Consider the following 24509-nt stretch of genomic DNA (forward strand, 5'->3'; position numbering starts at 1 on the left):
TGTAAACTCAAGGTGGTATGGTAATGTGAAAGAAGAAAACTGGAGAGGGGATCAGCAAGGAAAGTCAGGGAACGTTTCCAAAGTAAGAGCCTTGAACTGAGTCCCAGACATTGAATACGAATGAGGTGAAGGAGAAGCAGCTTGTAAAAGTACAGGCAAGGGAAACCGGATGGAAATTGTTGCCAGGCTGCAAAGCTTGAGTTTTAACCAGAAGGTACAGGAAGTCATTAAAATATGTTACGAGACCATGGGCAAGGAATTAACATGACTTCTTTCTAATGATGGGTTTTTGTCACTCTGCCTTTTCTTCTACATTGTAGATTCTTCTTCTTCTTCTTTTTTTTCATCTCAAATTGGATCAGCCGCCCAATAGTTCCCAAAGGGCCAAGCAATAGTCAATATGTTGATCGGGTGGCTGTATTGGAAGCCAAGCCCTAACCCTCTAAGTCTTCCAGATCCTCAATTCTCTTGACAATCTGGTTCTCCAAGTAATATATCTTCACAGGCTGAATGGGGTAAGCAGTCTTTGACAAGCAGTATTAAATGTCCTATTATTTTACTCTGTTTCAAATTCCATACTCATTCATATGGCCAACTTTACACTGAAATAAATTATTCTTCTGGTGACTCTATTCGTCCTGAAGTTGAAAACCTCCTGGAAGTAATGGAAACTCAAGTTCTAAGGTAGGGAAATGACTCCGATTTACTTTTGTGAAATGTTTTCCCTTTTAAAATGATTTATTACAGTGTGCCACTATTCAAACCTCTTTAGGCTCTTGCAGCTGAATTTAAACAAAAAAGATTTTTTTTTTTCAGTAACAGAATTAAGTAAAGCATAGAAAAGACCAAACTCTACAACCGCAATAAAAACAGTCATTCTCTTATATCTGTTATAATTAAGATTCAATTTCACTTTCTCCTCTGTCTCTACTTATTAGTCAGAATCTCAGAGTGAAAAGGGTGAAGTCGGTGTTTTATTGCTGTCAGAGTTGGAGATAGAATAAGGCTTATGGGTTTTCTGTACCTCTTTTGTGCATGTTTTGTAATAGTCTAGCATTCTTTTGGTGGATATTCAATACCAGTAGATTGAATCTTGGCAGAGTTGGAAAATAAAACACAATGTAGCATTCAAGTATATATAATACTTTAGGCAAAAAGAATGATAAAGATGTATTTCTCCGTTGTCAAGTTCTGAGATCAATGCATGGAAAGGGAGCCAGTATCTCTACAGAATCACGCCTGGGTATTTCTGCAGCTGCTTCCTAGTTTCTGGATTTGAATTCCAGCTTTTTCTCTTTTTTTTTTTTGATAAGCCTTTCAAATGCTGATGCTACATGTTTAAGAAAGTGCATGTGAATATCACGCTTTGCGTGTAGGCACGCACACATTTTCACCTATGTCTCAACTCAGAAAAGATGGTTCAGTGTGACTGACAGAGCCCAGTAGTATTCTTAGAGTCACTGCCAAGCTTCTTTAGAGCTGAAAATTTCAAGGGAATCAAAAATTAGGCTTCTATTTTCTTTGTCACTGTTCCTCATCTATCATTATAATAATGTATTCAAAAGTGATCACGAACCTTTTCAAGAGCAATAATAACTAAAGTCTTTCAAGAAGCTATTCTTGTCTCCAAAGGAAACACCTTTTTTCTCTGACCTTTATGAAAATAAAAATATCAAGGATTAAATCAAATCTCTAGCCCCCTAACGTCGTGGTTAATGAGTCTATGAATATCAATCTTCATATTCACATGCACAAGCAACCCCCAACAACACCTAATTTATTCCCTTCCCCCCTAGAATGTTCACATTCCTCAGTGCCATTTCTGTATTATTTCAAACATTCCTTGTTTCTATTTTGATTCTCGATAAGCAGAAAGAAGAGATTCAGAGGCTTTTTCCTTGTTAGCTTCACAGCAGGGGTTTTTTTATAAATATGGAAACTACAGCAGAGTTCGACTGTGTGTGTGAACTGGAAACCAGCAGCCCCTGTAAAGCCTAATTTATTCAAAATAACCACATGGCAACAAGGATCTTTCTTCTTCATTCTCTTGAATTGGTGAAAAGTGAGACTGTGAAAATAAATAGCAAGCCTTGGAAAAATCCTGTCTAATAAACTCAAAATGCTGGATCAGATAAAACACACTTGTAGGAAAAGTCCTGGACTATTAAGAAAAGAAAGAAAAAGGAAAGAAAGATTCAATATTTCCCTCTTAAGGACCCACCGTTCAAAGAAAGAACGTTGGTTCCACTGACTCCCTGAAGATAAATGATGGAGAAAGGAAAGCCCCCTTTCCTTCCAATGTTATAAATCCTTGATGCATTTTGCAAGCCCTTGAAGCAATTGGCAAGACCTGAAGGCAATTTCATTTTCTAGGAACCCTCCTCTACCCCTAATTTCCTAACCAAGTCAATGGTGGATCACTGAGACACACGTTCATGGGCATCTCATTTCCTCCTGATTTCCTGAGGCTACTTCTAATAAAGAAGGAGAGTTGGAGAGACCCAGAGACTCACAGGGAGCCTAATATAATCACTTCTGTCAAACTAAAATTCTGACTCATGCTAATTCACTGTGACCGATCACTGGGAATTCAAGAAATAAGCTAGATCTACACTGTTAATTTGAATTATTCCAATGTGCTTCATCTACCAGAAAGGAAAGAAGCATGAATTTCTTCTCTTTGCCTGGGGGTGTGGAGTGAGCCATCTGGCTAAAGGGGCGAGGGTAGTTAAAACTCACTCAGGATGAGGGACTTGATGGAAAATAGAACCAGGAGCCCCTGCCCTAACCCATGCTGTGGCCTTCATCTAGGACTTTGCAGGTTTAAGGGAAGGTCTGATTGAGTCAAAATGATTACTGTCACAGGACTTCTTTATGGTTTTCTTTTAATCACCAGGCCTGGGTAAAATTGTCTATTGATTGACCTTAAATGAAATCTACTTTAACCTGGGAACTCCATTAAAAGAATAATTCAAGAGGCCATCTCTCGCAGCTCATTGTTAACCTGACTGCCTGGGAATTAATGATGCATGCCGTTCTGGGAGACTCGTAATTCCTTCCAAGTTTAAATATTTATCTGAACTCCTTGAAACCTTGCTGTATTCTCCTTCTCCACTAGCCTGAGTTTCATTTTTTCTCCTTTCCTTTGATAAATGAATTTCTGTTTTTCCTTCCTTAGAGTCAGATTCATTGGTGCTCTCCGGGCTCCACATTCTAGTAGGTCAGCTGTGGGGGAAGTTCCCAGAATTCCCCACCTCCCTACATCACCCAGGCTGTCTCTCCTAGTGTCCAGAGAGCATTGGAAATGCAACATGCCTTCCGTAGTTTCCCATAAGCACTGTACCAAATGCATTCCAATTTGTACTGCAAGGGGTCACATTTTGGAAGAAATTGTCCTCTCTGGACATATTTACTCCTGAAGGGTCCAAAAAACAATGCCTGCTGGAGATTTTGGTTTTGCATGGACAATACGGATTGGTTCAGGAAGTCAGAAGTAAGGCAGTGGGGATAGACTATTATACCTAATGTTGGTAGCTAGGCACGAGAGGACCTGCCTTGCCACACTAGAGATTGGACCAGATGCTGTGTACCTCAACCTGTCACCTGCCTATTGACCTGAAAGGGGATTGGCATGGCACCCAAATAGACAGTGAGAGGAAATACACGGGGAACTGACATCCCAACTATCATCACACAAGAAGCCTGTATCATTTATGGCTCATTGACAGGGACCAAAGTTGGGAGTGGAGGGACCCAAATTCAATAACATGAGTATTTAAGAAAAAGCAACAGCTCAGAATAAGAGCAGGTAGCAACCTCTGCCTACCTTCTCCCTCTCTGCCCAGCCACGGTTGTGTGCTCATACTATACACTCTGCTGTAACCTGCACATATTGTATTTATGGCACTTGTCACACTTAATTAAAATTGCCTGTATAATGGCTTAGTTTCCCCATTCGATTCTATCATCTGTGGGGACAGGAACTTGCTGGCCCTGGGATGCTCCTGTGACTAATTCAGTGCTCAGCCCTGGGTGGGCAGTCAATAAATTGCATTGTTGAATTAATGAATGAAACATCCATAATATTCAGAGGAGATACATGCTTCTGAAAATGATTTACTCTAGGAACCAGAAGAAAAGTTTAGAAGACAAAGGCAGAAGACATGGCCCGAGGAGGAAAAAGAATAGAACGTCCTAGGAGAGAAGGGGTTGAGGTTGAAAGAGAATTGTCTTGAGGCACAATCCTGACCTGGAGATGGGACTGAGGAGACAAAGAAGTATTGAAAGGAAACTAATGTTGCAGTTGCATAATTAAAATTCAGCCTTGAGGCCAAAAAGAACAGAATCATCATTGCAGATCAATGACTGATTCCTGATCAATGACCTGACTATGAATTTGAGAAGCTCTCCCAGAATGCAGAACAAGAAAATCTATAACGAAATCAGATATAAGAATATAAGAAATAAGACATCTTCATGGAATTGGAGAAGACTTAGGGAGTAGCTAGAAATATTACATCATGTTTCAGGCAAAATTAATGAAAGGGGCACCATTTCCAGACACATTCTGGCAAAACTCAAATTACAAGGATAAAGACAAAAATCACACAAGCATGAGTCTGAAACAAGATGAAACAACATACATTGTGGGAGAGAGGGCTTCTCCCCACTCTTCTTTCCCCACCCCACCTTCCTCCCCAAGAAGGTGGAATGAGCTACAGAGTGGTGAGTCCGACATGAATGGACGGGACCTGAGCAGCTCAGCTCTTTCTCTCTTCTTCTTCTCTCTGGGACCCTCCCTGTCTAAGTCATTCTGTAGAATTATCACCACCCACACCAGGTGTTGCTTTCATCTTCCGTTCTTTCAACAAATACTCATTGAGTGTCTACTTTGTGCTGTGCCTGGTTTCCATGCTGAGGATTTCAGAGAAAGTCTGATTGAGAAGACAACAGGCAAAGGCACAGATCAGTGTACAGCATGGGGCAGGCAGTCCTAAGAGCCCTGAGGCAGAACAAAGCAAGGCAAAGGCCTGAGGGATCAGGTGGGAGGGAGGGGCACGTCTTCCTAGAGAGGTGGTCCAGGAAGGCTGCGTGGATGAAGTGACATTCCAACAGGCCTGAGAGAGGTGGGGGACAAAGCTGTGCAGACGTCCAGGGAAGAATGTCCAGGCAGAGGGAACAGCCAGGGCAAAGGGGCTGAGGAGGAAGAGGGCCAGGACCTGATTAAGGAATGTCCAGGTCAGGAGGCTGCAGCAAGCAAGCAGTGGGGATGGCAGAGGTAGCGGTGTGCATGTGTGTGTGCTGTGCGTGCTCATACGTAGGTATGGTGTGTGTATGTGTGTGATATGTGGGAGGTATATGTGTGATGTGAGTGCATATGTGAGATATGTGTGCACATGTATGGTGTGTGTGGTGTATGTGGTGTGTGTGTATAGTATATTTGTGGTGTGTGTGGTGTGTGATCCCTGTGTGGTATGTATGTGGTGTGTGTGATATATTTGCGGCTTGTAGCATGTATATGGTGTGTGTGTGTGGTGTGTGGTGTATGGTGTGTGTGTAATGTTTCTGTGTGTATGTGTAGTGTATGGTGTGTATATGGTTTGTGTAGTGTGTTACGTGGTGTGTGTGGTATATGTGTGGTGTGTGTGGTGGGTATATTGTATGTGTGGTGCGTATGTTTTGTGTGATGTGTGTACGGTGTGTGTAGTGTATGTGTGTGGTGTATGTGTGTGGTGTGTGTGGTGTTCGTGGTGTATGTGTGGTGTGTGTGGTATATAGTGTGTGGTGTATGTGTGTGGTGTGTGCAGTGTGTGTGGTGTATGTGTGTGGTGTGTGGTGTGCATGGTGTGTGTGGTATATGTGTGCTGTGTGTATGTGTGCTGTGTGTATGTGTGCTGTGTATGCTGCGTATGTGTGGCATGTGTGGTGTGTGTAGCATATATGTGGTGCATGGATGTGTGGTGTGTGGTGTGTGTAGTGTATGTGTGGTGTGTGGTGCATATATGTATGGTGTCTGTGTGTTATATATGTGGTGTGTATGTGGTATGTGATTTGTATGTGGTGTGTGTAGTGTGTGTGTGGTATGTGTATGTGTGCTGTATATGTGTGATATGGTATGTGTGTGGTGTATAGTGTGTATGTAGTATGTGTAGTGTGCCTGTGCTGCATATGTGTGGTATGTGGCATGTGTGTGGTGTGTCGTGTGTATATGTGTAATATGTATGCTGTGTATGTATGGTGTGTGGTGTGTATGTGGTATGTGTATGTGTGATGTGTGTGCTGTGTATGCATGATGTGTGTGTAGTGTGTGTAGTGTGTGGTATGTGTGTGGTTTGTGGTATGTGCATGGTGTGTGTAGCATGTGGTGTGTCTCTGTAGTGTGTGGTGTGTGATATGTGTAGTGTGTGGTGTGTGTGTGATGTATGTAGTGTGTAGTGTGTGGTGTGTGTGTGATGTATGTAGTGTGTAGTGTGTGGTGTGTGTGTGTGATGTGTGTGTATAGAGTGTGGTGTGTGTGTGATGTGTGTAGCGTGTGGTGTGTGTGGGGTGTGTGTAGTGTGTGGTGTGTATGTGATGTGTGTGGTGTGGTGTGTGTGGTTTGTGGTGTGTGTGTGATGTGTGTGTATAGTGTGGTGTGTGTGGGGTTTGTGTAGTGTGTGGTGTGTATGTGATGTGTGTGTGGTGTGTGGTGTGTGTGTGATGTGTGTAGTGTGTAGTGTGTGGTGTGTGTGTGATGTGTGTGTATAGAGTGTGGTGTGTGTGTGATGTGTGTAGCGTGTGGTGTGTGATGTGTGTAGTGTGTGGTGTGTGTGGGGTGTGTGTAGTGTGTGGTGTGTATGTGATGTGTGTGGTGTGGTATGTGTGTGGTTTGTGGTGTGTGTGTGATGTGTGTGTATAGAGTGTGGTGTGTGTGTGATGTGTGTAGCGTGTGGTGTGTGTGGGGTTTGTGTAGTGTGTGGTGTGTATGTGATGTGTGTGTGGTGTGTGGTGTGTGTGTGATGTGTGTAGTGTGTAGTGTGTGGTGTGTGTGTGATGTGTGTGTATAGAGTGTGGTGTGTGTGTGATGTGTGTAGCGTGTGGTGTGTGTGGGGTGTGTGTAGTGTGTGGTGTGTATGTGATGTGTGTGGTGTGGTATGTGTGTGGTTTGTGGTGTGTGCCTGTGTGGTTATATAGGGCCTAGGGACTATGGGGCCTTGAATTTTCTCCTAAGTGTAAAGAGAAGCCATCAGAAAGGGCAGCAGTCCTGGTGCTTCCACCACTGGAAATGGCCTTGTGCTTTTTCTGGCCCTGTCTGCCCGCCTCTGTAGAACAGAAGCTTCACAAGGGAAGTCTCGTTTTCCATCTTCTTCCCATTGATTTCCCAGCACCTACAATGGCATCCTATGCAGGGCAGGTGCTGAAGAATCATTCACTGACAGAATGAGTGCATGAGTGAAGCAGAAGCCATGAGGAGGCAGGGAAAAGACAGTGTGGAGAGAAGCAAGGCTCCTCAATTCATGGTGGTGACCAAGTGTGGGGTCCCCAAATTCCAGGGGGCCCTGAAACCATCTGGGTCCAGATGCACCCAAACTCCTATTCTCTCCAAGACTCAGCTGATTGACTCTTCTTGGGCAAGTGTGAGTGACAATCCTCTTGTTACCTCTGGACAGCCTGGCCGGGTCCCCCAGCTGGGTCAGGCCCTTCTAGGATCTACTGTTGCCCCTAAACCTGCTCACAGCAGTGGCCAGTTCAGGCTGGGTTTGAATGTACCCCTTCCAGCACGTTCTACCCTCTTTTTCCATTTTTGTTTAATCCAGTGTCTGGCATAAAGTAAGCATGGGGCTGGTAATTGTTGAATGTCTTACTGCACAAGACACTGAAAATCAATGGTATGAAAAGATTAAAAATGGAGGGATAGGCAAAAAAGTTAAATAATACAAGCAAAAAGATTTTTTTCTTTTTAAAAGCAGGGGTGGCAGGATCTATTTCAGACAAAGTAGAATTCAAATTCAAAGTGGAATTCAGAAGGGGGAAAAGCATTATTAAATAGAACAAAGGGGACATTTATATAGATAAATGGTATAATCACACAGAACTTATAAATAGCCATGCACTGACAATGTATTAGATAACATGCAACACCCACTCCTAATTAAAAAGGAAAGAAAACCTCTTTGAAAGCTAGGAATGCAAGTCCACTTAATCAGCATGATAAATAATACCGAGCTAAAACCAGCAACTACCATCATATTTAATGGTGAATACGGAAGGTATTTTCATTAAAATCAGTAGAAATCCAGGTGTCCCTGGTAATATCAAAAGAGTAACATGGATACAGGGAGGGAACATGACATGTCGGGGCCTGTCGGTGGGTAGGGGGCTAGGGAAGGGATAGCATTAGAAGAAATACCTAATGTAGATGACGGATTGATGGGTGCAGCAAACCACCACGGCATGTCTATATCTATGTAACAAACCTGCACATTCTGCACATGTATCCCTGAACTTAAAGTATAACAATAATAAAAAAAAAAGAGTAACCTGTAACTCTCTTAGAGTTCATGAGGTTTAATAAAGTAGGTGGATTAACTATCAAACAGAGAAAAAGCAATAGCATTGCTTATAACAGCATTAACCAGTTAGAAGATGAAAAGAGAAAGAAAACCACTTTCTTAATTGCAATAGCAAACCCAAGACACCTACGAATAAACACGACAAGGAATGAGTAGGATCGACATGATGAAAATTGGAAAAATCTTTTTGAGATACAAAACAAGATGTGAACAAATGTATAAACATTTCTGTAGAAGGAATCTAAAGTTTGTGATAATCACAATTCTCCAATTAGTTTATAAACTTAATATTTTTCAGTCAATAGTCTTTGGATTTATTTTTCTTTTGAAATGTGACCAAATGATTCTAAAATTGATTTGGAAAAATGAACAGATGGGAAAAAACTAAGAGGATTAGAACAATGTTTCAAAAGTGTTGAAATTGATTATATGGGAACACGATGGCAGGTGAATTTTATTTTCCTCTTTGTATTTTTCTACATTCAAATTTTTTTTTATCATTCTAACATTTCATACTAAAGGTCACATACAAATAGAATTAGTAGCAAAAATATAACCATTAAAAAACAACCAAATACAGATAAGTTGTTCATTAATCTCAGGCTATACGAAGACTTTCTAAATACACACACAATTAAGATCATCATAGGAAATGTGATGAAGTGGGTTGTACAAAAATTAAACTGTGACTCTCAAAAAGTAAAGACACTCAAAAGGCAAACTTCAAAGAAAACAAAGTTGTAACTAATGCAGATAAAGGGTAAATTTTTTCCTGAAATAAAAGGGTCTCAAAGATAAAAAAGAAGGACCTTCACCCATCAGTAGAACAAAAGGGTGGAAGATAAGAGCAGACAAATCACAGAGGCCAACTTGACTAGTAATCAAACAAATTAACAAGGCAAGTCACTGCCATTTATGCCAAACCGTCTAGCATGAAAAGACGCTGAATGCTGAGAGGATGAGGATGGACATGCCTTCCTCTTCAGGCTGTTGGTGGCTTATAGCGGGATGCTTATTCTCAAAAGCATTTGACAATGGGTAACAAGGACTTAAAATGAGTTCACACCCTTTGACAAAGAAATTCCATTTCCAGCAAGTCTGTTCTAGGGAAACAGTCAGATATGTAGGCAAAGATTTATACACAAGAATATTTATTCATGGGAGAAATGAACATTGAAATCTATTTTGAATAATATTTAAATTAAGGAAAAATTCTCCTTAAATAATGTTGATTGAAAAGTGATTTCACAACAGTGTATTCATTATTATTGTTATTATTATTATTATTATTTTTATTTTTAAGACAGAGTCTTACTCTGTCACCCAGGCTGGAGTGCAGTGGTATAATCTAGGCTCACTGCAACCTCTGCCTCCCGGGTTCAAGTGATTCTCCTGCCTGAGCCTCCCGAGTAGCTGGGATTACAGGCATATGCCACCATGGCTGGCAAATTTTTGTATTTTTAGTATAGACGGGGTTTCACCATTTTGGCCAGGCTGGTCTCGAACTCCTGACCTCAAGTGATCTGCCTGCCTTGGCCTACCAAAGTGTTAGGATTGCAGGCATGAGTTGCTGCACCCGGCCCAAAACAGTGTATTCAATTTACACTGAATTGCAATAAATTGATCCCAATTTATGTAGATCCCAATTTATATGGATATATTTTATGTAGATACAGTTTATATATATATAATTTTATCCCAATTTATATAGATACAGTTGATCTCCATTTATGTAGATACAGATACACAGAACGTATATAGATGTGTATAATAGATATATAGAGTCCCAAAATGTTACCCGTGATTATCTCTAGTCAAATTATGGTTATATTCTTCTTTTTTTCACATTTCCAATTTTTCTACAATGTGTAGAAATGACCTCAATAATAAGAAACTCCAAGATTATTTTTAAAAAGACAAAAACAACAATTGCCAAAGAATTTGGCTCTCAAGGTGTGGGACAGAAGTTAACTCTAATGATCTCTGTCTGTCTTTCTCTCAAGGCCCAATAAAGGGAAAATATAATTAAATCAATTGTCATAAATGTTTACTGCACCCTTACTGTGAATAAGGCACAGCACTGAGGGCAGGGAAACAATGCAAAGATGGACAAGAAATGAATCCTGTCCCCCAAACAGAATCATCAAGTGAAAGAAAATGGACTCCAACTTGGAAAGCCGTAAAACAAGGCGCACAGGGCCAAGGGGTGATGGGAAGCCAGAGGCAGATGGAGAGGGCTAACAGGAAGGATCCCTGGGGAATAAACTTTCTTGCACTTCTCAGATGTCGCAGGAACTACAGTGCCATGGAGGAAGTTTTCTTTTCTGGAATTCCTTTCAGGGACAGCATTATGTGTGGCTGGAGGAAGGGGTGGTGAATGAAAAAAGCAGCCTGTGATTGAAGACGCTTACAGAGGGCCAGGCGCTCTGCTAAATGCTTTAATTGTGCGCTTCCACTTAGTCCTCAGACTGAGCCTATGAGGTTGCCACTATTACAAACCCCATGTTCCAGATGGGGAAGTGGAGGCCCAGCAATTACATAATGTGCCTGTGTTTGCACCCAGCACAGGGTAGAACCAGGATTTCAGTCCAAGCAATTTCACCTTTAGAGCCTTTACTCTTATTTTTCCTACAGAGTGGAGCATGCAAATTGGGCCAGAGCTGAATTGTTTAGACCTTAGTGAGGATAAGAGATTGCCGCTCTCTTTTTCAGCATCCTCCTGTCTTTCTTCCTCTCTCTCCCCCAACATCTCAGGCAGCTTTGAGCCACTCCTCCAAGCACGTGACTAAGAGACAGATATTTAAAGAATATTGTATTGAAGGTGTGCCAAATGATTAGCCTCTACATGGGCCATACTGAAGAGTCTTAAGTCTGGGCCTCTGGAGAGCCCAAAAGGGAGACAGGTTTCTTCTGCAAAGACTCAGGTTTACTGAATAGTTGCTGGGCATCCAATAGGCTAGGATATTATGTTAGGCACCGGGGATACCCTCGAAGCCCCTTAGTCAAAACCCTCCAGTCTACAGCCCTCTCCTCTGAGACAGCGGCCCATGTGAGCTCTTTCCTTGGATGTGTTCACCCTCAGCACATCCCAACTGAATCACTGCTCTGCTCCAAGCCTCCCATTCCTTTTGGATCCTTCACACTAGCGACCCCGATCTGTAAGCCACAAATGACCTTCTGCCCCATGGCATCTGATCCATCCTCAAATGTTGTCCAGGCTCACCCCTCAAAAATATCTACTGCTGTCCACCAGCGCTGCCACCACCTCAGTTCCAGCCACCATCCCTTCTCTCCTGGACAACCACTGTAGCCTCCGAAAGATATTCCTGCTTTGATTCAGCTGTCACACAGAGAGAACTTAACAGTTCTTTCCTTTCCTCCACTTTTAAAACCCTCTGGGTTTTTTTGTTTATCTTTGGAACAAAATAAAAGTCTTTGGCTCTAGCCCCTACTTAGCTAATTTCTTCATCTCTCCTGTTCTTCCCTTTGTATGTGGATATGAAGCTGGGGAAATATGTGGATGTCTGGACTCCAGGCTGTGACATTGTGACTTTGGGGTGTGAGGCTGGGGATGAGAAAGGAGTTGAGTGGAGGGAGATTTTCTCATGTATCTTTGAACTGTTTCACTGGCTATAGTGAACGCAAGTTAACTTTGTAATATTAGCAAAGAAAATTAATAAAGTATGCTTACATATTGTCCATTACTTAAGGAATGAGAGTCTTTTAGTTAGTTATATGGAAAACTTTACTGTAATGTTGGCCTTTTCCTTCCCTATGGTGTCCTAAAAAACCAGGGCAAACAAAACAGGAGGTAGGGAGGGGGCCTGAGCACTCATGCTGGTGTTGGATCAAGGGCTTTCAACTAAGTGGAAAAGAAAAGTGTAACCCTGTTGATTTAGTCCAGTGTCCTAAAGTGCTAGGAGAGAACTCACCATGTAGCTGTTAGCACTGATTTATGGAATCTCATCTAGACCATTTCAGCCCTACCAAAAAACAGTTGGTCCTCTGAATACACACAGCTGATGAGTGCCTCTGTTTAACTTGGCCACGAGCAAAACCACACTGAAAGTGAATAATTGCTTCAGATAAAATGACAGAACCCGTAATTTATAGGGAGCTACCAAGGAATTTAGGCTCAAGGTCAAACCGATGGCCTGGCAAGTGTAATATTACGCCTGGTACTTCCCAGTGGTCAGTACTTTGGAATCCAGCCAGGCTGTTTTTGTGAAATTCACCACGGAGGACAAGGAACAGAATTCTCCTCCCAACCCTGAAGGTGTTAGTGGCATGCTGTCAACTCTTATTACCTAGTTAAAAATTGATTATCAAAATGTCTATCTGCCGAGTCTATCTGACTCAACCATCTTCACTACGCATTATCTTTTATGGATCTTAAATGTTCAGGCTATTAAAGTGGACCAGCTCCTCTTATAAAACAAGAGAGAGGAAAAGGAAGAATATTTCCAAGATAGCTCCTGTATGAGTAACATACAATGGTAGAGTAATGAACTATGATGCTAAATTTTCATTATGAAGTTTCACTTCTCATCTTCAGTTTATTTTCCTGGAATCTAGAGTAGGCACCAGTATTTCAACCACAAGCCACAGTTGGTGAGGACTTAAGCATCCCACAACATATATTACGTTAAAAATAATTTTATTTGTGAATTACCCATTGGTCTTAACTGAGAGTTGGTGGAAAGGAACAGTAAAGGGAGCGCTTTCAAACTTTCATCCAAGTCAAACCTATGTAAAATGGGTAGAAATCTTAATGTCTTTAAACTAATTTTTCATTTTTTCCATGTAGATATATATTTCCTGAAATACCAAGGCCTTGGGGCAGGATGGCTGGAAAAGTGAACTCTACATGATGCAGGGCAGGCGATCCCCAAAGTGGAGCTTAGCCACGTTAGCTTAGGGTTCTTGGCTTTGCCCAGGAAAGAATTAAAGGGAAAGCCAGAGGTAGAAGAGAACAGCTTTATTGAACAGGCAGTGCTATAGGTCTGGTGGTGTTCCAGCTCCATGATTGCTCCTGCAGAGTGAGACTCCCCTGTGAGCAGAGAGCAGCTCCTCAGGGCAGTTCTGCAGTCATATTCATATCCACTTTTTTTTTTTTTTTTTTTTTTTTTGAGACAGAGTCTCGCTCTGTCACCCAGGCTGGAGTGCAGTGGCGTGATCTTGGCTCACTGCAACCTCTGCCTCTGGGGTTCAAGCGATTCTCCCGCCTCAGCCTCCCGAGTAGCTGGGACTATAGGCACGTGCCACCACGCCTGGCTAATTTTTGTACTTTTAGTAGAGACAGTGTTTCACCATGTTGGTCAGGCTGGTCTTTTACTCCTGACCTCTTGATCTGCCCGCCTCGGCCTCCCAAAGTGCTGGGATTTACAGGTGTGAGCCACCGCGTGGGTTCATATCCACTTTTAATTGCATGCAGATTAAGGGGCAGTTTATGCAGGGAGGGGGTAGTAACTTTTGGATCACTGAATGCCATGGAAAGAGGTGGCAAGGCCTGGGTGTTGCCATGGCAACAGTAAATTGACAAGGCACACTGGTAGGTGGGTCTGATTGAAAGCTGCTTTTGCCCTTGGTCCTGTTGTAGCTAGTCGGCTAGTCCTCAGTCTGGTCCAGGTCTAAGCCCTACCACCTCCTACCTCATAAAGACATATCTGGATTAATTCAAAGTAGGTGGCACTAGAAATGTTGGATGAGATTTTAAGACATTCTTTGGAAAGAGTGGAACATGAGAATTTGGTGTTTCTTTGAATGCAACAAGGTCTGTGAAAGGGAAATGCTGTTTGATATTCTCAGGGTTGCTCGTCTTATGGGTGATTCTGGCCTTCCTTTCAGTAGACTTTATCTCTCTTATAATTTTCCCTTTTCTTTCCCTGAAATAAAGATTAGCAAGTTCTTTTGGATACGTGATAGATTGATTGACAAATGACCACAATTCTTCATTTTCCCCTGAAGCTAAACCCTTTGCAGTGTAAGTTTGCATGACCTCTTCATAGTATATGGTGGTGTGAGGGAGAATTTTGTCCCATCTCTTGGTTTTGGGCTCAGCGTGTGATTTGCGTTGGCCGAGGCTATGATAGCAGGCATGAGACAAACAGAAGTTTGACAAAGCATTTTGGCATTTCCACTCACTTTTTGGCTTTTGCTGTGGAACATGTCTGGATTAACCTGCTGGAGAATGAGACCCACAGAGCAAAGCTGAATCAACCCAGTTATCCCAGGTGAGGCCCCAGACATGTGAGAGAGACCAGCCAAGATTGCACAGCTGCCTGACATCCCTGCAGCTGACCACAGCCACGTTAATGTGCCCTGCAGAGCCCAGCCTTGGATGAGCAGAACCAGGCAGTCAACCTGCAGACCCCTGAACAAAAACAAATGTTTACTGTCACCACTGAGGCTTTGAGGTTGTTTGTTATGCAGCACTATTGGGACAATAGGTAACTGATACAAGATGTAAGTTACTTTTTTCTTATATTTGGTTCAAGCAAGAAACATGAGCATAGAATATCTTCTCTAAAAATTGATAAATAAAAATTGTACATATTCATGGTATACAACCTGATATTTTGAAACATGAATATATTAAATCAAAATAATTAACATATACATTACCTCACATATCTTTTTTTGGTGGTGTAAGCACTTCAAATCTGCTTTCTTAGCGATTTTCAAGAGTATAATACATTGTTATTGACTATAGCCACACCATTGTGCAATAGATCTCTTGAACTTATTTCTCCTAGCTAACTGAAAGCAATATTGAGCAAAGAGAGCCAAATTGGAGTCACATACTACCTGATTTCAAAATATATTACAAAGCTAGAGTAATTAAAACATCATGGTACTGGCATAAAAACAGACACATAGACCATTAGAACAGAATAGAAAGCTCAGAAATAAATCCATGCATCTACGGTCAATCAATTTTCAATAAAGATGCCAAGAAGGTATAATGGGGAGAGGACGATCTCTGTAATAAATGGTACTGGAAAAACTGGATATCCACATGCAGGAGAATCAAATTAGACCATTGTCTCACACCATATACAAAAAAAAAAAAAAAAAAAAAAATTAAATGGATTAAAGACTATGTAAGACCTGAAACTACAAAACTACTAGAAGAAAACATCAGGCAATAGCTCCATGACATTGGTCAGAGCAATGATTTTTTGATATATGACCCCAAAAGCAGGGGCAACAAAAGTGAAAATAGACAAATAGGATTAAACTAAAAAGTCTCGGCACAGCAAAGGCAACAATCAACAGAGTGAAGACACAACCTATCGAATGGGAGAAAATATTTGCAAATGTACAAATATATAAAACTGATGTAAACCTATACAGACCTAAAATGCATAAAACCAAACTGTAATATAACTGCTGTGGACCCACTTTCCCAAAACCTCTGTTCCCTTGGCATGGTCACTCATATTGGCTCAGAATAAACCTCTTTAAAATATTTTGCAGAGTTTGGTTTTTTCCATTAACAGAGGTTTATATCCAAAATAGATAAGCAGCATGGAATATCTTCTGCAAACAAGTTGCCCTTTTGTTCCTTCTTGGACTGAATGATGTCTTACATCAGTGAGGTTTCCCTGATGCTGTGAGTCCCTAACTTTGGGTCATGGGCCCTCTTGCTGATGTTTTTGCTCCCCTCTGAAGTGCAAGTGAGAGATATTCCAGGGTTGTATGGAGGAGGAGGGCCCCATTCTCTATCTTCATTTGAATATTGGTAGCTTTAGCATTCTTATTTTGATGTGACTCTCCCTGGCTGCAAAATGGCCTTGGAGTTTGGATGGGTTTTATTGTTGGAAGATAAATCAGATTTGAGATCCTGAGGGATTCTAGCAGCTGAAGTGTACACTTGGATGGGAGCAAAATCAGAATAATAATGGCTAATATTTACAGTGTGTGTCAGCATGCCAGGAAGGAAAGCTTAGAAAAGCTCTTTGCCTGTTTTCATTCATTTAAGTCTCGGAACAACTCTGTGAAACAGGAATGATTGTTCCCATTGTGCAGATTACAAAATTAAGGTATCAATAAAGAGGTTATGTAATTTACCTAAGGACACTTGCCCATCTAGTAAGTAATATAAGTCCAGGCAGTCGGATGACAGAATCCACACCCTTGACCATAAAATTATACTAGCTCCCGTTGACTTGGATCACACGGGGACCACGTGCTTAGTACATAGGTAAAACCCACTCTCCTGCACCCTCAGCAGGCTGGGGAAGTTCCTGCCATATGCTGGCTGTCAGAGAGTGTTCTCCTGAATCTCTACCACAGGGAACTCCATAAAGACCCCTCCCCAACTCCTTCCCCTTCTAATGATGCCATTATTCTGCATTAATTGAATGCTTAGCATGAAATAAGCCCTCAAGGGGTTTACTTGTAATGTTTTATTGAACACATACAACCTGTTAGGAGATATTAATATTATTGCTATTTTAGAGATGAGCAAATAAAGTCTGAGAGAAGGTAAGTAACTGGTCAGAGATGGCTTCCCAGAGGCAGAACAGAGACCCAAGTCAGCCAGACTCCAGATCACCTACACTCTTAGCGGTAAGCTCTAGTGACTGCCTTCACATGGGACTTTGTGATTTTATTCAAACTCTGGCTGTCTGCAAGAAATAACTTTTCATTTCTAGACCTGAACCTACTTTCTCTTTGGGCCCTGGCTCCCCAGTCATGGTGGAAATTTCTCTTGGTCTGAAGTTCTCTGCTTTTCTTTCAGGTTGGGTAGGTTGGGGGAGCAGCTAGTGGGAGGGAGTGAGCATCTGTTCCTTTATAGATGGCACCTGTCCCGGAAGTGGCCTTCTTCCTGTCTGGTCTTTGGCCATCTATCCATGTAGTTCACCGCTGCATCCTCCTCAAGCTGTCCAACATTGCCTTGGCTCTCTGGTCCACGTGGATGCAGCCTTTGGGAAGTATTACAATGTCCCTAAGCCACTCTGAGCTGTGGAAAGACATGGGGCTGTCTTGGGCTCTTCGGCCTAGACACTCCATGCAGGCATGCCATTTGCTCTTGTACCACTGGGCCTGCATGGTTCTTGACTGACTTGCACACTCTGCTGCTCTATCTGGGGCTGAGAGTTCCAGAACATTCCCCAGGAAGGCAGGGCCAAGGTCTCCTTCACAGGCATCTCCAGCATCCTCTCTTCTTACACTTTTAAGCATGCCTCTTCCAGCTCTCCATAATCTCTCTCTCACAGTTTCTTTTTTTTTTTTTTTTGAGGCGGAGTCTCTCTCTGTTGCCCAGGCTGGAGTGCAGTGGCCAGATCTCAGCTCACTGCAAGCTCCGCCTCCTGGGTTCACGCCATTCTCCTGCCTCAGCCTCCCGAGTAGCTGGGACTACAGGTGCCCGCCACCTCGCCCGGCTAGTTTTTTAATTTTTTCGTAGAGACGGGGTTTCACCGTGTTAGCCAGGATGGTCTCGATCTCCTGACCTCGTGATCCACCCGTCTCGGCCTCCCAAAGTGCTGGGATTATAGGCTTGAGCCACCGCGCCTGGCCTCTCTCACAGTTTCTAGTTGCCCTATGTATACATTTCCCAGTTTTCCAAGTTGAGATTTTTTTTTTTTGCCTCGACAATCAAGAACCACAATAAGTACTTAATAAATTATTCATTTTAAAAAATGAAGTGCCCTGCTCTGTGAGGCCCCAGGCAAGATTACTTTCCTCATCCCTATTCTTGCCATCTGAGAGCCAAAGATCAAAAACAGGTCTTTTAGGAACCATGTATGAGGGCTACTGCTGACCTCTGAGGTTCAGTAGATAGAACCTGGAACTTGCGCTCTTCCTTAATTAGACAAAGCATTTATATTTCATAGATATTTTTTCTAGAAAATTGGCCCTAACACTGAGCTACTTTACAATAATCTTAAACAACAACAAGACCATTATTAATAATGGCCAACCTTACTGCGGGCTTATTATGTGCCAGTGCTTTAAAAGCTTTTTCATACACTAACTTATTTTACCTTCACAATACCCTAGGCAGCAGGTACTGTTAACAATCCTACTTTGCAGATATGGAAAGTGAGTGGGCAAGAAAATTGTCCAAGATGACACAACACAAAAGAGGCAGAGGTAGAATTTGAACGTAGATGGTGGGTCCTGCAGCCCTCTCCTGACCATTTGAGATTGATCTATTCATTATACACCTACTGAACTGGGTTAGAAAAAGCAGAGCAAAGCTATGCTTAGGGAATGAAAGACAGAAAATACACACATGAAGGCAACTGATCAAGTGTATAGTCATCATTGCCTTTCCATCGTGTGTGTCTAATATAAATATATATGTAATAAATAATACATAAAATATTATATTAATATATTATATGTAAAATATAGAATATATTTTCTCTCAGGTTGGGTAAGTTGGAGATGCAAGCAGCTGGGGGAGGGTGAGAATCTGTTCCTTGGTTTCTTGGTGTAATTTATAAATATATATACATAAATTACATATTATATACATTTTTTACATATATAAATACATATATAGTGTATGTAATATATGTATTTGTTTATATATAAATATATATTTGATATATAATATATAGTTTACATGTTATATATAAATGAAATATATATTATATATCTAGTACATAATACGTATTTATATTATGTATTATGTTTATAAATATACATAAACTTATATAAACATATAAATTATATATAATATACATATGCTAGAACATTTTGTTAATGTAAAGGCCTTCTAGAACTCTCGTTGTCCCTTATACACCTATGCAAACTCTGTATCGTACATCTTATTGTTATCATGACACCAGACTGCTATTGTGTGTTTAGGGGCCTGCCACTCCTGCTAGAATATAAGCAAATTGAGGCCAGAGAAAGCATCTTTGAGCAGAGTGGAAGGAACTTGCCCAGGGCTCAGTAAATGTTTGTCGTTGTTGGCTGTAGCTACCTGCATATGTGCAGAGTCCACCTGACTTACAGAGGGTTTCCTTTGCAGATTACAAGAGTACAGGTGAATGTTTGCTACCCTTTCTCCACGGCAGATGCCTGCCTGTGGGCACAGAGGAGGAGAGGCTGACATCTGTGACATCATGGGAAGGCTGGCTGCTTTGATAGTCTTATGTTGATTCTGTGGTCTCCGTCCTTGTGGGATTCTCCAGCACTGGTCACATGGATGCCCCAAGTCATGTCAGGATTTTTATCTCGTCCTCTTATCTGTGTCTAAAGCAGCGACTCAGCTCTTTAGCTGCTCAACACATGTTTGTTGAATTGAGTTTATTGCCAGGGCTGTCACTTTCTTTTTGGACACTTGGTTTATGTGTCTTTCAACAATCTTGAACAGATGCTCCACACTTTTCAGATTGGGACCTAGTAAGACATTGAATAGAGACACCTGGCAGAGTGGGGGTTCTGTTTACACATGGATGCAACTAGCCATCCATTCAGCAGCACCTCCTATCTCCCAGGTCTTCCGTGGGCATTTGGAAAACCCAGAGGAAGAGGACCATGCCACTGTCTTCAGTGAGTTCACAGTGTAAGGTGGTGGGGGAGGGGAATTGCAAAAAGTACAGTAGGGGTGATGATAGAAATATGGGCAGCATGTCTAACTCTGCCTAGGATTGTTGGGAAAAAATTTCAAAGGACCAATTAGTCTAATGCAAGGAATGCAAATGGGAAGGGAATTCCAGGCAGAGGGAACAGCACAGGCAAAGTTGTGGAAGTAAAAAAAATGAATGACGTGGAGAGCAAACCACTAGCAGGGAGCAGCCACAAGTGAGGTTGCAACAGAGGCTCGGGCAGGCCATTGATTCTTATGAGTGCTAGTAAGAAAGTTGGACATTTCTCGCTAGGCTCAGGAGAGCCATCAGAGAGTTTTGGCCATTGCAAACCATAGCTGTATATGCATTTTAGAGATCATTCTGGAGCAGGTGTCTCTAGGGGTCTGTGTCACATCCCTCAGCCCACGTCTGATTGAAGCTGCAGCTGCAGGGGACAGTTTCACAGGAATTCAGGCTCATCTCTGGACTGTGTGTCCCTTTCCATCCCAGGGCCTTTTCCATTGCCACAGGGGCCCACTTGGCCTGCCCACACACACAGGCTGGATGTGTGGTGCTGTTAATGCCACCAGGGGCAACTCTGAACTAAAGAGGATAGAAGCTGGTGGACAAACACTTCAGTTTCTAATCCTTCAGATGGACTGTTGCTGGAGGCATTCTGCATGCTTCCCAGAAGCTCCCAGGAGTCTCAAGTCCCAGTTGCCCATAGCAGCAACCTTGATAATATACCTGTATCTTGACTGTTTTCTCCTTCTTCCCTGATTTATTTTCCTGCTTCTCTACCCTTGTTTTCTTGGATCTTCTCCCAATAAACCACCTGTATCCAAGTCTTTGCCTCAGGGTCTGCTTTCAGAGAAATCCAAACCAGGACACACTCTGACCACAGCAGAGCCCAAGTGTTGGTTAGGGTGGACAAGACACAAGGGAGGCCAGCGGGTGGCTGGGGCACGGGTCTGTGTGAGACATTACGAAGGCAGTAGCCATGGAACATGAGGTAGGGATGAAGCCTAGAGACACATGGGACATAAAATAAGAGAAATATGTTAGTAGATTCATTGAGGATGGGCGAGGAAAATTTTATGGCTTGTGAAGGAAGAGTAAGGAAGAAGGAAAATATTAAGAAAAATGGTCACTTAGTTTTGGACATGTTGAGTTTGAGGCATTTGTAGGAATAGGTTGTCCTATGGAAGGAAACAAAATAGTGACCTTTGTGATTTTTCTTTTGTCCAATCAACTCTCCAGTGTCTGAAACTGCCATCCACCCATCTGCTCAACCTTGCATTTATCCTTCTTTACATCCACCCATATATATTCATTCTTCCATCTATCTATTCACTTGTCATCCATCCATCTATCCATCCATCCATCCATCCTTCCATCCATCCATCCATCCATCCACCCATCCACTCTTCCTTCATCCCTCCCACCTTCCCTTCCTCCCTCCCTTCCCCCCTCCTTCCCTTCCTCCCTTCCTCTTCCCCTTCCTCTCCCCTCCCCTTCCCTTCCCCTTCCCTCCTTCCTTCCTTCCTTCCTTCCTTCCTTCCTTCTTTCCTTCCTTCCTTCCTTCCTTCCTTCATTCCTTCCTTCCCTTCCTTCCTTCCTTCTTCCCTCCCCTCCCCCCTCCTCTCCATTCCTTCCTCTCCTCCTCTTCCCTCCCCTTCCCTTCCCTCTCTTCCTCCCTCCTCCCTCCCTTCCTCTCTCCCTCCCATTCTTTCACCCATCCCTCCATTCTTCCATCCATCTATCCACCCATCATCCACCCATCTATCCTTTTATCTATCCTCCCATTCATCCCCCAATATTGAAGTGCTTTGTCTGTGCTAGGAAATATTCTCAGTCCTAGGGATTTTCTTGTCCTGAATTCTCTAGAAAGCAACTTGAGGCAAAGGTTAACATGCTTATGTTTCATTTGGGAAGTGTGAGCTCATGGCAGTGAGAATGAGGGCGGGAGTGAGGTGAGTGACACTCTACACAACGTGCTGCTGTGATGATTTTCACCTAGCAATAAGCTGTGGAGACACAAGGCTGGCCATGCAGCAGAGGTATTGCTTGGCATACAGGGCTTTTCTGGATGGCATGTGAGAAGAAATCATGCCTCAAAGTAGTCCCTGGGAGCAAGAAGGAAGAAGTAATTTATCTGCCAACTCCATGGTCCCATTCGTCTCCTCTTTCTAGTGGGCAGAGTTGCCCCTGTGGAGAGTCAGCTCCTCTGGATGTCCCATCCTCCAGGTTCACTGCCACTTGGGGTTGGCTCAGGAAGCCAGGTCCCATGCCTTTCACCCCAGGGTGATTCTTTCACCTTTGGAATTGACAGGGACTCTGGGTCTGTGACTATTCATCTGCGGCAGAAGGAAGAACTAGGTGGCTCAGGTAGGCCCAGGAGCTTGTGCTGCAGCTTATATGAACCAAGTGACTGGCAGCACCGAGGGAATCCGAAGAGATGCACAAGGCTTGTATACAATGCAAGGCAGAGCAGAAACAAAACAAATAATTTGCCCTGATGAAAAGCACATTTAAAAGACTAGAGAGAAAGAGAGAGAGACAGAGGGAGAATGAATTACCTGGGAGGGTATATTAGTCTGTTTTCATGCTGCTGATAAAGACATACCCGAGGCTGGGAAGAAAAAGATGTTTAATAGATTTACAGTCCCCATGGCTGGGGAGGCTTCACAATCATGGCAGAAGGCAAGGAGGAGCAAGTCACATCTTACGTGGATGGCAGCAGGCAAAGAGAAAGCTTGTGCAGGGAAACCCCCATTTTAAAAACCATCAGATCTTGTGAGATTCATTCACTATCACTAGAACAGTGCAGGAAAGACCCAACCCCATAATTTAATGGCCTCCCACCAGTTCCTTCCACGACATGTGGGAATTGTGGGGAGTTACAGTTCAAGATGAGATTTGGGTGGGGACACAGCCAAACCATATCAGTGGGTGAGATATTTTAGTTAGGCCTTTCCAGGTTGGTGACGTTTACATTGAGACATGAATGATAAAAACTCTTCAACCAGGCACAGGTATTCAGGAAGAACACTCTAGGCAGAGGGGAACACAAGGTGCAAAGGCTTTGTGGCAGGAACAAGCTTGGTATAGTTGGAGAACAAAAAGATATCACCACGGCTAGACAGAAGTGGACAAGGGAGAGAATGGAAGAAAGGAAGTAGACAGGAATCAGATCCTGTGGGTGCAGCAAAGAATTTGGAATCCTACTGCCAGTTGAATCATCATAGTCACAAATTCCTATCAGTCTTCCCTCTATGTGGGGGATGACAGCATCCAAGAATCCAGTGACAATCTTAAGGAGATTTTAAGCAAACTGAATATATAATATCTGGACTGCATTGATATATTAACTCTTAAAATTTATAGGACATCATTATCAGTAATTATTACTATATCAAGAAAAGTAATTACCAATACAATTTTGGGAAGCTCTTGGCTGCATACAGTTCAGTCCCTGTTGTCTGTCTTCTGATAGAAATCCCACGATCTGCAGAGCACTGGGTGGGGAAAACATATTTAATCTAATAAAGGTCGCCCTCACATCTCTTCTGTTCTGTGACATGCCATTTATGGAATCATCCATTATTGCCCAGAGAACAAAGACGAGCTTCACTAAGCAAAGGGATGATAAAGTTCACTTGAAAATTGGGGAAGAAATTGCACAACTATTTGAGGCCAAGGGCAGAATCACGCACAGAAATCAATAGCTGTCAGCCAACGAGGAGGGAGGAGAATGAATAAGCACAGTAAATAATGCTGAGAAATGGCTTGATGCCAAGCAACCAATCAAGGAGCCGCCTGGGGAAATAGTAGAGAGTCCCAGCATTGAAATCAAACCAGTCTGAATGTGCACCTGTGCTGTACATGCCACATAGCCTGTGAAAACCTCAGCTGACCCATCTGCACAATGGGCAGAGTACTATTACCTGCCTGTTGGGCTGCTGAGGGACCAAAGGCGGGACAGTCTGTGTAGTATATGCTCAAACAATGATAACCTCATTATTGTCTCAATCCTCCTTCTCTTCTTTCTCCTTCAATCAGGATTTATCAAGATAACACAGAAGAACAGCATGACAAGTAACCTTCCAAAGGCTTTCTTTCTCAGACTATTGGAGAAGATAGGAATTTAAAAAAAAAAAAACCCACAAAATTATTTAGCGTAGAAAAGATGCCCATTGGGCTTTCCTTTGCCTCACATCATTGACAGTGAAATGAGCTTCTTCCAACTTATGTTCAAATTCAAAAAAGTTTAATTATTCACACATACTCACAAGAGCCCTCCCTATATTAAAAAACCATCAAAGGGAATTCAGGATTGTGAATTAAAAAATTGAAATACTGAATAGTTTATAACACTTCCCACACTCCATCATTTCTCCCTTTCATTAAAAAATCTAAACATTGG

The 24509-nt window shown here is 42.4% G+C and overlaps 1 protein-coding gene across 3 annotated transcripts in view; it reads right to left on the minus strand.

Annotated features, from left to right (window-relative positions):
- LOC105473204 (kazrin, periplakin interacting protein) overlaps positions 1–24509 on the minus strand; it is a 1227585-nt gene that overhangs the window by 621066 nt on the left and 582010 nt on the right. The gene's annotated exons all lie outside the window — the stretch shown is intronic.

Source organism: Macaca nemestrina, chromosome 1 (genome assembly GCF_043159975.1).
Source record: "Macaca nemestrina isolate mMacNem1 chromosome 1, mMacNem.hap1, whole genome shotgun sequence".
NCBI classification, from domain to species: domain Eukaryota; kingdom Metazoa; phylum Chordata; class Mammalia; order Primates; family Cercopithecidae; genus Macaca; species Macaca nemestrina.